General features: G+C 40.7%; 1 protein-coding gene across 8 annotated transcripts in view; it reads left to right on the top strand.

The window, feature by feature from the left end:
• Positions 1 to 13,945, top strand: part of TAOK2 (TAO kinase 2) — an 873,025-nt gene that overhangs the window by 179,887 nt on the left and 679,193 nt on the right. Inside the window, exon 6 of one of the 8 annotated variants that reach the window (XM_069244096.1) lies at positions 2,709 to 2,830. The exons of 5 other annotated variants lie outside the window; for them this stretch is intronic. The gene's annotated coding sequence lies outside the window, so the exon portion shown is untranslated. Of the gene's footprint in view, positions 1 to 2,708; positions 2,831 to 5,631; positions 6,443 to 13,945 lie in introns of those variants that run through there. 2 more of the 8 variants (XM_069244103.1, XM_069244100.1) reach the window with 2 other exon arrangements.

Raw genomic sequence — 13,945 nt, 5'->3', positions numbered from 1 at the left:
AAGATTCACGCTCTTAAATGAAATGGTTACTAACAAGTAGGAGTAATTTTGCAGCTTGAAGAATTTTCTGGATTCACCGATGACCCAACCGCCTTTCTACTAAATGAGGCGACACAAATAAGTAACAGAGGACAATCCTACAGAAAATTATTAGGAAGCTCACAAAAAAAAATGAATCTTAAGATGACGACCAAGAGTGAGACTTAAAGAAAGGGCACCTGATATCGGAAGAAGGAGCAAGCAACAAATGATGGGGATAGTCGACGTCCAGCAGGAGAAAAAAAAAAAGAGAAAAGGGACTACTATGTACAAAACGTTCATGACCCAACCACTAGATGGCTGAAAAATGCACATGTGAATCCAGAAAATGCTTCAAGCTGCAAAACTATTCCTACCAGTAAGTAACCATTCACAGCTTGATCATTGATTAAACATTCAACCTACTTGTCCTCCTAAAAACATTTGTTTGTACTCTCACCATCTTCGGCCTTAGTGATAATACAGATCTCCCAGTCATGATATACAACCCTTCTCAGACTCCTTATTAATGGGCAGGCGAGAATGGCAATTTTCACACATTTTTGTTTACCTTGAATAAGTCCCTTATAAAACAGGTAGTCATTAATACAGGCAATCAATCTTCCAAAACAAACAGAATAATTCACAAACTTTTCCCCGGCTACAATTTGCACCAAATGTTTATTTATGTTTGGTGAGTATTTTGAATGTGTTATCCTAAATGTTTTTCACTGATAGAATATTTGCAAACTGAAGGCATTAAGATCCTAGTCGCAAATTCATTATTGTTATTAGACCTTCATTTTGTTGATCAAGGAGAGCCGCCAATCCATTCTGCCATCTACAGTGAAGGTACACAGGAGATCAGGGTTAAAACATATTAAATCTGTGGCTGAGACGGTAATTTTTTTTTTTTTTGTATCTTCAAATGTGGTCTGATTCTGGACATCTCATTTGTAAGGCACATTTTACTTCAGAATTTGTCTCATACTTTCTGACCTGCCAGTGACTTTTTTCAGTGAATTTCGAGTAATTATAGAGCCCAAGAAACAATATCTCCCCTAAAAATATATTGTTTTGAGCAGCCATTATGCCATCTATATCGTGAAACAAGTTCTGCTTCAATCTTGGAAAAACAGATGGTGTGGACTTCAGGCCAAATGACATTCTCTTACACCTAAAAACCACATCAATGGCAATTGTTGTCAAGTCAATAGAACCTACATCCAAGTCAATTTGATGGTAGTCCTTCTTTTTTTTTTTTTTTTTTTTTTTTTTTTTTAATAATGATCAAGAGTGAAGAACACTTGGGCTCCTTGTAAGGGTGTTACCTAGTCTTTAATTTTGGGAAGTGGGTGGCAGTCCGTAATAATATTGTGAGCGAAAGACGGCAAATCGATTCATAGTTTTAGATTGTCAATTGTTTCCTTTTCAGAACAACTGGAGAATGCCTCAAACAAGATTCTGTGGGTTCCGTAATGTTAACACTATACATTTCTCCAAGTAATTCTTAAAAATCCTTATGGGTTGATCATGCACTATCACTCGTTTGGTGTTTATTGTGATAGATATTAGTTTCCACCTTTTTATAATATTAGAAAATCCCTTATGTCTGAAAAGCTTTTCATTAAAAGTCAGATATGTTAACAGTATATGCTTGGGGATTAAAAAAGTTGTCAGTTTATTTTAGGAGATTTTAAATGATGTCAGTCTAAAATAATTTCACCGTGTTGTGCCAAATAAATCTTACAAAAGTTTATCTTGCAATGAAACTGATTTTTGACCGGAAATACTCAACTAAGATAATACTATTTTGATAATCGCCTGGGTTTATATCTGATTTTCTCAGTACTATATCAAGCCATTCATTTTTTACGATAATGGGTGAATTAACATGTATCATATAGTCAATTTTGTAAAGAAACTTTGCATAAAGGCTTATCACTTGAGCTACAGTTAACCATGGGCACTACGTTCTCTACATATTCTTTCATTTCTTGGGCTTCATCAGTCTGATCTTGCATATTTTAGATGTGTATTTTAGATCTGCATTCATTAACAAACTAACCCTTGCAATCACACTTACTGCAATCTTTGCCGAAGGATGCACATAGCCACATTTCTTACAGTTTTATTGGTTCAATCTGAGACTTTCATCATGTGAAAGCATTATTGCTTTTACTTTTCTGATCTTTAGTAAAATAATTGTTTTTTTCAAATCCATTTATTGATATATGCACACCCTCATTTTATGATTGAGTGAGAATGTTGGATGTTAGAGTAGATATTTTTAGGTCTTTGGCTAAAGCAACGGTTTCTTCTAATGAAGGATTAGTACATGTTAATAAACTCTCTTGAGCCTTTTTGGCTTCGCAGTTGCATACGCTTTGGTGTGACAAATCTGTCGAGGTTCCCAGCCCTAGCTTGGCTGCCTAAAGTTAATAGCCCTTTTTGTACAGGTGCCGTAAACGCTGTACAAAGCGGTGTCCAGAGGGGCAGCGGAAGTGTTTACGAGGAATAAAACATACACTGATTGTTCTGTAAACTTAAAAAGTTTCCCTCTTTCTTACTCATGAGATTGAATGATTGCACAGTGATTTCAACGTTTATATTGGGTTTTATATTTAAAGTTTTTATTTCAGCTCGTACTAGCCTCAGTAGTAAATATTTTTGACTTTTTTTTCTTTTAGCCCTGCTGGCACAATCTTATACCTTTCTATTGCTTTAAGTAACAAGCGTGATTACGAAGCATGGATGCCTTCCTTCTACCATGGCATGATAATAGCCTGCTGCAAGGAGCCCCCAAGTAAATGTGCGAAACTTGTGTAATCAGCTTTTTGAAGTTCATTAAAGATTGCATGAAATTATACAAAATGTGATACCAGCATTTAGTGGTATAATATGTTTTCCTTCAGGAAATAAATACAAAAGTAAAATTAACACTTTAAGGCTGTGCCACAGATACAGCCAACCATTGATGCTATTTTGTGGGGAGCTATTGCTCTTTTGTTTTATGGCATTCTGCTTCCTGGGGCTAATGTAAGATCATTGTTGGTTTAAACTATTGAGGCGCGCACCATCATCTTGGGATTGCTTCATAAGTTCACCCTCTTCAGTGCTTACATGATCCCTCCACCAGCATTGTCTGATCTCACGACATCAACATTCTCTTCTATTCCGACCACCTGCAACTCAAACCCTTCTTTATGTACAAGAGCCTAGTATCCTGATCACGTTTCATGCCTTCATGACCGAAATTGCCCGCTGGATGAAGACCACACTTCTAAAGCGCAATACCAACAAGACTAAAATTGTGATCTCCAAGAAGAGCACCTCGCTGTGGGTCTCCACCAGGTTGCCAACATTGCTAGGAGTGACACCCACCCACGCCAAGAACCTCAGGATTATCATTGACAGGAAACTCCACATACACACAACTGTGCTCTGTCACTGCCTTGTGCTTCCATACCCTGATGATGCTGAGGAAGATTTTAAAATGGCTCTCAGCACTTGCAAAACTGTCATGCACACCCTGGTCACAAGAAAACTGGAATTTGGGAACCCCTAGGATTAGCAAAAACAGAAGGCCGCAGACCATTCAGAACTATGCGGCCAGAACCACACTCAACCTTCCATGCTTTCATAATGCCAATTCTAGAGGAACTCTTCTGGCTCCCCATATACAAATGAGCATGATTCAACCTCCTCACCCACACTTTCAAGACACTACATAACACTGGCCCAGCATACCTCAACTGGTACATCTGCTTCCACAAATCTTGCAGACACATCTGCTTGTCCGGACTCCTACTTGCACAAATCCCCAGCATACTGAAAACCAGATCCTGCTGTCGAGCTTTCTCCTACATAGCTCCTAAAGCGTGGAACTACATGCTACTATACAAAAGAACCTCCTCCTCACTTCTTGAAGTCTACAAGAAGCTGAAGAACTGTTTTTTCGAGTAGTCCCACTAGACCTCAGGTTTCGCCAGACTTGCACCTGCACACAGCCAGTATACCCTCTCTGACTCTGCATAACATAAGAAGGTGCCATTTTGAGGCTGTCTATTGGTTGTGCGCTAATCTAGACAAGCCAGTGGCATGTCTTTTTGTATTCTGTTGGCATTTACATTTGTGCCAGAATCATTGATTTGATGCAATCAAACATGAAATTTGATGTGTTTTAATCCATTTTCTCTTTTTCTCCCTGGTAAATCCCAATTACCGGTTTGGGATGAATTTGATCAAATTAGTATGCTGGGTTTCACTTGTGTTTTTGCGTTCACTAATGCCAACATTTTCAAAAGTCTTCCTGTAGAGACTTAATAATTTGGGGCTTATTGATAGTGCTAACTCGTCACTTTACCTAGGTGTTTTCTGTCTACATTAAAAAATAGTTAAATGTACCCTTAGTGCTGCTTTTGGGTTTAGAGTACAATTGGATCCAGATACTCCTAAACCTTATTACGTGGCTTCGAACTGCTTCCCCAGTGATTTGAATACATATGCGGGGTGGGGACCGGGAGCGCACATGATACAGGGAAGACTACTTGTAATGGATCACAGTCCACTAGCAGGAATCCTTCCGAAAGGGTGTGATCAGTCATTCTCTTTCGTACAGGGTTTCTCACTCAGTTTTATCCTTTGTGTGCCGTTATCGTGAACCGTCATTTGGCGCATGTTGTAATTATATCCTGACTAGAGGTCATTTCACTTCCCTAGGGGTTCGGGTGGTGTGGTTCATTTGCTGGGTAACATCCTAATTTCTCTTATCAAGTGGGGGCCACTTCTGTGTCAATGTGTAGGCTGTCCCCGCTTGTTGTAGGCCCATGTGTCCTTGTTTCCAGTGAGAAACATTCCTGCTGTATATCAACGAGAACGCAAAGCCTTATTTGAAATAATTTCCACAAAACTTAAGTGTCTTCCAAAGTGGGGCCAGGCCCCTCTGGCACCTAACCCATTTAATTTGTCCTGGTGTTTGTGAGATTTAGCCTGCTCTGGAGTGCTGATCGCCCCTTGTGGGTAGGTGAAGGCTTAAGATATTGGATGCCTTTAGGAGAGTTGGCCCGTACTCCGGGGGAGGGGAGAAGTCCCACGTGTTTCCTCAACCTGTTGGCTTTCAGAAGAGCGTAGGAGAGAGAAGTAAGAGGAGGCACCAGTGCCAGACATCGTGACTGTCGCTCCATTCCTTGTTTGCTGGCGCTAGTACCCACCTCTTGGGAGACACTGGGCGTCCAAACCTGAAAATGTCTGACTCGCTAAATGAGTTTGGGCCTGCAGTACTAGAGGGGATGTCCGTGTGCGGAAGAGGCGCGTTCGTGCTTGGGGGAAAAAAATCTATACGAAAGTTTAAATTTCTGTTCGCCACCGGTAACACTGAGCGTGATTTGGGGCTGACCTTCCAATCTTTATTTTGAGATCTGCACAAGAGCAGCACCCTTGGGGTTCTGTGCATGATCGCCTCAGAAAAGTAAGTTAGTGTGCCTTGCGCCTTGAGGGAACCCCAGGCGCATAGTTATAAAGGGGCGCAATACTTGGAAGACGTGAATGCTCGTCTCCATCCGCAACCACTGTGAATGTATTAGGGTGTCTTTGCGCTCGGAACCTCAATGTAGGTAGTGCACTAGCCAGATTTGGCCGTGTTCTAGTGCCGCTTTGCCGCCGCGCAACGATGACTAGTCCCGCTTTGCCGTCGCGCAACGATGACTAGTCCCTCCGATTCCTATAGCACTGTCGCCGAGAGTCTCACTGACTTAGCTCTTCCTTTGTTCAGGTTTTCAGATCCTTCGTCTGGGGCTGCCTGTCGTACGGTGGCCGCGCCGGGGGGACCCCTCCGGTACTTATAGACATCCCTTCCCTACACCCATACTCTCCGCCGAACCAATGGTAGCGCTGTAACTATGGCACCTGGCGACGTCGGGAAGCAGCTGCACCCCCTTGCCACTCGGAGACTTCCCAACCCACCGTCCCCGAGACACCAGCTCAGCGACTGTTGCCTCCACCCCTGAGCCATCTGATAATCCCGGCGGCAGCCTCCTCATTTCTGAGGCACTGTCGGCTCTGGGGAGATGCCGCGAGCCACCGGTCTTGTCCGGTAGACTACGTGCAAATCAGGATCTTTGCCGTGGCAAGCGGCTTTTGCGGAGGGCGCTTTTCCTTCCTGAACAGCGTTATCCTACGGTCCCTTTGCTGGGTCGCCCACATCCTTTCCCGCGCCCTCTTCCATCCCGTTGGCGCCATGGAAACCAGGCTATTTGACAGTTTCCATGGTTTCTGCTGCGGTTGGTGACAGTCGCCCCCTCCTCTTCCTCCTCGCTTCCCCCAGCGCCTTCCTGCTTTTGTCTGAGAAGCTGGCATCATTGCACGGGCCGCGGGAGGGGGGACGCACGGCCATCTCTGGACCAGAAGGGAGATGGAACTTACAGTAGGTTCTCGTTTTTGGGGTCGGGTGTTGAGTCGATATCAGAGTCGATCGACGACAGGGTGAATTGCCCCAACTGTTACATTTATTTTTAACAAATATATATTCGACGCCTTTGTTTAGTCTATTCTCCCTCCGCCCCCCCCCCCCCAACACCCCCCCTTTATGTTTTGTTGTGGTTTGTTTTTATATAGACGTAATACATAGTTCTGCCGGTACACATCAGTCATGACCTGCAGCTCCCCTGCTATTCCACAGCTCGGAACCACGCACACCATACTCAGATAGCTTAGTTGACACTCCTTGTCTTAGTTTATATCCACTGCTAGTTTAGCAATGAGGCTCTCAAAGTTTCGGAAATGTATTTAGTCTGTATCGGCTATATACCCCTTGTAGTTTAATACCGAGATGCGCGGAAAGCCACTGATATGAAACCCTTTAGTTTATTTACTCACAGCTCATCTAGTTCTCCGCTGTACTGACCTCTACAAGGTGCTCGCTCATTCACTGGTTTATGTGTGCAGTGACTGCCTGCTTCCTAAAGCGGTCTTTTATAGCAAGCACCGTCCTACTCCACTAGCATTTGTTTTGGAAGTGAACCCGTTTTGCCTCTCTCTTGTTATGCGAACAGAAAATAGCAAAGGTTAACTGTCTCTCAGGACCTTCACCGCATACTGTTAGTATGCACATTTAACCATGATCCTAGTGGGTAACTCACATATGTGCTTTACTTTGCATTGTACTATGTTGTCTTGCCCGCTCGGTTAACCGCATTCTACAGCATCTAGGAATTTATGGTCCATGCAATAAAATATTATTTTGTACAGTGCTTCATATCGGAATGTCTTGCTACAGGAAATAAATACAAAAGTAAAATTAACACTTTGGCTGTATCTGTAGCACAGCCTTAACCATTTATGCTGTTCTGCTTCTTGGGGCTAATAGAATGTAAGGTCATATTGACAGTTTAAACTATTGAGACACGGACAATCATTTTGGGATTGTTTCATAAATTCACCCGTTCTTTGACTGTGTATTAGTAGGGATTGGTTGGAACAAAGTAGACTGTATGACTTGGAAAAATAGAGCTGCCCTGTCCGGTTTAAGTTCACTAGAGTAAAAGACAAGGTATGCTCGAAAGATCTGCGAGTTTACTGATGGGTCTCCGAATTTTAATATAGCATTTGTCAGGAGATCTAGACTCTCTACATTTGTTACACCCAAGATGTCCCTCAAACTGTGTGAAGGTGACTAATTGCTGCCACCACTGTTAACTGGTAATTGACTTTGGTGAAGTAAGATATATTTCAGATAAAAATGGGACTCTACCGCGCCCCGGGTGTGAAAATTGCACGTCTCTGCCCCTTAGAAGTCTACTCAGCTTTTCATAACTGGGTCCCTTGCCGGTCCTAATTGGGACTGGCTGTCTGTGTAGGTGAGTTGTATGGGTATGTGATTTTTCTGTAAGTTCTTTACTGTAATATTGAATGCAAGGTGTCAATTGTGGACACATTACTTGCACAAGTTTTGCAGTCGTCTTGCAGACTGTGCCTGGTAGTATGTAAATATGACAGCCTTCTTGTATCTGTGTTCCTGAACCTGTCCTTGAAACTGGTCTTTTGTGTGAGTATGGGTGAGGTGGTTACTTTATTTGTTCACAGTAGTCTTTCTCTGCCTCAGTGAAAATCCTTCCTTGGTTTATTGGCATTTCCTCATAGCAAATGTGACCTGTTGGATTTGCTTTTGTGCCATTATGCATCTACACTTTGACTAGTTCAGTTTGGTCTGACCTCTGGAACCGAACAGGAAGACTTTTGACACCTTAAGCTTTCTTCATTAATGAAATATGGGTTGCAGTCTTGTGTTGGTGGTGTGTTTTTGGGTGATGCAAGTTTCAGTTTTTTTAAAACAACATTTAAATTGCATTATTTCACGTTTTCAGCTAGAAGAGGGAAAACGAGGCACCAAACTCGCTCAGTTATTGTACAGTCTCTGTCCCACCCTTAAGTGAGACAAGCTGCTGTTCCGACATGCTCATCCTACTGCTTGTAGGAAAGTGTTGTTCAGCAAGGTGTTGGTGTCCTTGCAGTGCTTGGAGGGTAAGGATTCCTGGGTGTAATCGTGTGTGTTTTTCTCTTCTCTGAAATCTCATCTCTGTGTACATTGCTGCTTAAATAATGCCAATAATAAGAGAATGGGGAAAGAAAGAGTAGCAAAGAAGGAATTTAGATACAACAGAATGAATGAGCGAAAATAGTGTAGAATATTGGAACTAGAGAGTAGCCTAGAACAACCAGCCATTGTCAGCAAATCATCCATCTGCTTCCAGGCCTCCCCACCCTTTGAGTGCTTCCAGCACTTAGCAAATTTTGTCTGCAAAGCTTGGGACACTTGAATTTCTTTCATTTCTGGCTACTCTCCCTTTTGTTGTTTCTCTTCATACCATCAACTCTGCCCTCGTATCCAAGGTCAGATTCCCACTCAACCTCTATTAATAGACCTAGAAACAAGTCAGCACATCTGGTTTGTCCAGGGATTTGTGATCGCTGGGGTGTTGGTCCAATGGCAGCTGACGGAGAGAGGAGAGGTCTTCTTTTAATGTATGTTAGCTTCTCTTTGGTGTGTACATGACTCCCTCGTTATGGAGCCATTGGTTGTCCCTCAAGTGATGTGCTCTTCCGGTAAGGTGGCAATTGGCACAAGCATCAAATCATTTTATTGAATTTATGGATCTGTTTTTCTTTTGATGGGATCTTCATTTAACTGAATCTCATTTGGGGGTGGGGAGCAACTACAGTATACCTGATTCATCTCAGGACCTCTCTACACTAATTCTGCATCATACCCAGAGCTCCACCTCATACAGTAATACGTCACCTTAATACCTCTTCCTCTAGAGCAGGATCCAGACGACCCACCTAATATCTTTGATTTACACCAGCAAAACATAGCTTACATTGAAGCGTAAAATGGCATGCTAATTTCCTGGGTAAGCAGCCATCAAGGGAATATCACTTAATAGATTCAGAACTAGACCACATCTAAAAGTGTCTTTTTCATATTTTACTAAAAATCTCTGAATTTTGGGGCCTATGAAATCTATTTGATTTCTTTAGAAAGGTTCAAAATTGTTCAAACAATCAACATCCTTTTTAATGTGTGCCCACCTGACGTCTTGCAGCTCACTCCCATTTGTCAGAAGGGTAAATTCCTAGTTGGCCAATGCTTAGCTCCCTCCACAATGTCACAACCTTGATTATATGCCTATTGCAATTCTATTGCATTATCTTTTGAGAACCTGTCAAAACCTTTTTGATAAACCGTTGCTGACAGGATGTAGAAGGCAGTGGGAAGTTTCCACTAAGAAATGTTTTACACTCACTTAAAGGAGAATACATCATTCCAAACGAATTGCTCCCATTCTAAGGTGGTCTCTCAACTCCATTAGTATGTCATTCTTGGTGTCCTAAGTAGATCTCTTACTTTATTGAGAAAGTAGCACACTCCTCCATGTGTGCAATTGTCGCCCATTGTTCTGCCATAGACAGTTTGTCAGGAACCTGATCTGAAAGACTTTGTGATTTGCTTCTGACTGAGGGACAGATTATCTCCTTTTCTTAAAGGGTAGGTGCAGGGATGTTATATCCCCCTCGAGACAGTGCCCACATTAACAGCTCAGTAACCTCAATGATGATGGTAGGCTTGTTAGAAATGTAAGCATTCATTGGAGAAACTGAATGTCGCAGGACTGTAGGTCTTCACTTTTGCAGCAGATTCTTGACAAGGTGTGGTGTGTGTCAGGAGATGCTCATCACCAATTTATCTTGTAAGCCAAAGAGGATTACTCAAGGAAAGTGAAGAAGTAAATCTTTATTAAACTTCTGACCCTTACACGCCCTCTTGCCACTCGTGATAGGATTCTGCTAAGCATCAATTAATTTGTAAATTAAAGAGGAAGGAACTGTAACAGCTCCTCCTCCTACTGGGGTAATGCGAGGAGAGGTCTGATATATATCATCCATAACTATTTAAGGGAAATGAAAAGGGGGATGTAACCCAACAAATTATTTGGGAAGGCTTTAAGGTGACAGCGAAGATTGTGCTAATGGCACAAGGAGGTGCAATGACAGACTGGGGATTACGGAGGAGAGTACGTTCAAGGCAAAAATAAAGAAGTCTACAAAGGCCTCCCTTAGATGAGACTTGAACCAAAGGCACTCATAAAGTATAATGTAGAAAGCAGGGTGCAGTTACTGAAACAAAAACAAAAGTAGTAAAATAAACAAGCAAAAGCTAATTAAAAAGTAACAGAGACTACTCTTTTGGATGTGTGCCACAGGATTTTTGAGAATGTTTAGGCATCATCCGTGGATTTGCCCTTTGAAGAAGCCAGAGGTCTTGGGGGAAAAAAAAGTCAAACGTTTCTTTAGAATGCTTTAAAAAAAAAGAAAAAAATAGTAACATGACATGTTCTTTGGGGCTGCCGTTCTAGACCCCAAGTTACGTTATCAGATAGTTCAGAGTTACTTTAGAGGCCTTGCCCTTCACCATTGGCATTCTTCTCTGACCACTCATAAGCCATTTGCAGAATTTTGGTGCTGCTAGTGAATAAGGTGGTGCCAAAGAGATGAGACCATCAGCAGCTTAAATCCCCTCCCTCTTTTTCAGCAGTATTTCCAAACCCCTTTAGTTTGTCATATATTAGGCATTCATGTCTAAATTTAAATCTTGATCTAAATTGTGTTGAACGGTTCAAAGCATAACTATTCAAAGAACTATTATCCATAAAATCCTAATGTGTTTCACATCTGAGAAAATAAACCACAATCATACGACTTTTCCAACCATGCTGTTTTTCATGGAGTGCAATAGTACTCTGCACACTTCTCCTGATTTCTACTTCAGTAATGTGATCTGTAACGGATTCACATAATTGTGTAAAATGTCCTTAATAAGCATGAAGATTTAGATACCTTCAAACACTTTTTAAAAAAAGTTTTGAGAATATTATTAGATTTTTTATTATTATCGTGGTAAAAGGGTAAAAAGTGTCTTCACGCTAGGAGAGGATAATTGCAAGTGAGTGGTTTTCTATATAAGCAGCTTGTTATTTAGTGAATAGCAACGTTTTTTTAATATTGTAAAAAACTTGCTCAATGATGGGTTTAGGGTCTTATAGAAGGTTGCGCCAAATCTTCTCATCGTGCATTCTGAATGCTCATACTGCTCACTTTTTTTAATTTTACTGCTGGAATTAGAGGTAACTTTGTTGTGTGACCTCAGATTCTTGTTGGGTACTTTTTAATTGAATTTCTACATAGGAACTCGGTGGCACTTTTGTTGTAAATTTTGTGTGTGATGTTAGTGGACTTGAAGAATTCCTTTTTAGGTTTCACCCTTTGACAGTGCATGCACTCTCGCTTGCTAAAGATATTATATACAGCAATACAATACAGTGCATTTGTAAAGTGTAGAGCTACTTTTAGGGATGCGTCCTGGTGCTAGCGGAATGATAAACCTCAGGAAACCTAACAGCAGTATGCAAAACAATATTTATGCAGGAGTCGAAACATATGCATTTTAGATTAGTCATATTCTTTTAATAAAACTTGTGATTATATGTGTAGGTTGAATAACCATGGTGAAAGAACGAATCCCTGCGGAACTCCACACTGCAGAGGGAGTTTGATCAGTAGAAAATGGCTGAATTGAACATGTTGAAATCTGTTAGATATGAGTGACTTATCCCTTTAAGGACTGTGCCCTTGGTATTGGTGGTCTCTGATCTATGTAGTAGGCTATGATGGTCAATCGAATCAAACGTGGCGAAGAGAATCAGGGATATTACTCACGTTCGGAGGTTATCTGGCACTGAGTGAAGATGATTTCAGTTTTGCATCCTGCTCTAAAGCCTATCTCTGATATTATTCTAAAATAGATATTCTCAAAGCTGTATTTTAAATGTGATTGCTTTCTCAAGTAATTTTGCTAGTTAAGGTAGTAATGACACAGGACAGTAAATCGATGTGTCTTTAGGATCAAGGGAAAGTTTTTTTTTTTTTTCCAACAGAGGTCGCACAATGGCTGTTTTGAAAATGAATAGTTTCTCACCTGTGTTCAGTGACCTATTAATAATGTGCTTAATGACAGGAGTAAAAGTAGAACTAAATAGTTTCGTTTTTTTAAGTCAAGGCAGATCTACAAAGAGTGTTGAATGTCTGAAGGGTTACTTGAGGTTATATTTTTCAAGCATTCCTCCTTTTGGAGCAAAACGAAAGGTGAAAAGTTTATGTAGTTCGAGCATATACCATATATCTTCAGGCACATCTTCCTGAGGCATGCCCATTACCTCAAAGTTGGAAAAGTCCAATAGAATGTGAATGTTGTCTCAGTTTTTACTTTGTCATTGAAAAAAGATAATCAACTAGTGTTTTTTGGTAGGGGTAATTGTTACTTTGGTAAATTGCGAATTACTCGGGTGACTCACTATTTTAATAAAGGTCTTGTGCTGCTTTTTTAGCCAATGAATCATCAATGAGTTGAAAATGTCTTTGTTTTTCTTACTTATTATTTTTCTTTCCATATTTGTTTAACATATGCTGCCTTGTCTGTAAGCCTATTTTTTATGCACTCTTCTTTCTACTTCTTTCAAAGATTCCTTTTATTTCTTAAGCTCTTGCGAAAACCAGGGACAAGATTCATGTTTGGTGTTAATATTATTTAATTCCAGTGGGCCAGGCAGCTTAAAGTAGATGTTTGTCAGCCATGTCATTAATACCATTGACTGATATCTGTGTAACTGTAATATAAAATAGAATATGAAACAGTAGCTCATAGATATATGCCAACACATTCCAATAAACATAGAGCTCATTTAAATGCCTGAGTGTTTACTTTCAAAAGCAACCACTCAGGCCTATAAAGCAACGCTGCCATAGAGCTCATTTATATTATGAGCCTGTACTTTTAAAATGGACATTTTGGAATTAAAGTAGTGAAACACCGCTTCCATATGGCGGATGCAAACCGGCTCCTGATATTTGAGGTGCCTAAATAGCCAGTCATACACTAATACAAACCAGCTATGAAGAACCAAATTGGGCTATTATATCTGCAACCTAAAAATGTAAGAGAACCACGATCATTGCTTTGCTTATTTATACACACATTGTCGGCAAACATCTCTTAATCTTTATAAACCACCCTTTATGATTATATTTGTACATTTCAGCTTTATAATGTACACACTATCAATCGTTGTCTGTATTTTGCACCCAAATAGATTGCTACTGGCCACCCCCAAGAATATTTAGTATTAAAGTCTTGTTACTTAAAGACATCATCATATTAAGACTTTTACTTCTGTAGTGTCTTATGTATTATCCAGTGAACCAAACATTTCTCTTTGAAAACAGCCCTCATCAAATAGAAAACGTCATGAGGGTGTAATTGCTCCTAATGGTACCCCAAATAACTTTTTTTCTCTCAACTGAATTTTTTTCCTTG

This window comes from Pleurodeles waltl, chromosome 7, assembly GCF_031143425.1.
Source record: "Pleurodeles waltl isolate 20211129_DDA chromosome 7, aPleWal1.hap1.20221129, whole genome shotgun sequence".
NCBI classification, from domain to species: domain Eukaryota; kingdom Metazoa; phylum Chordata; class Amphibia; order Caudata; family Salamandridae; genus Pleurodeles; species Pleurodeles waltl.
This window is presented reverse-complemented; position numbering and strand designations above follow the sequence as displayed.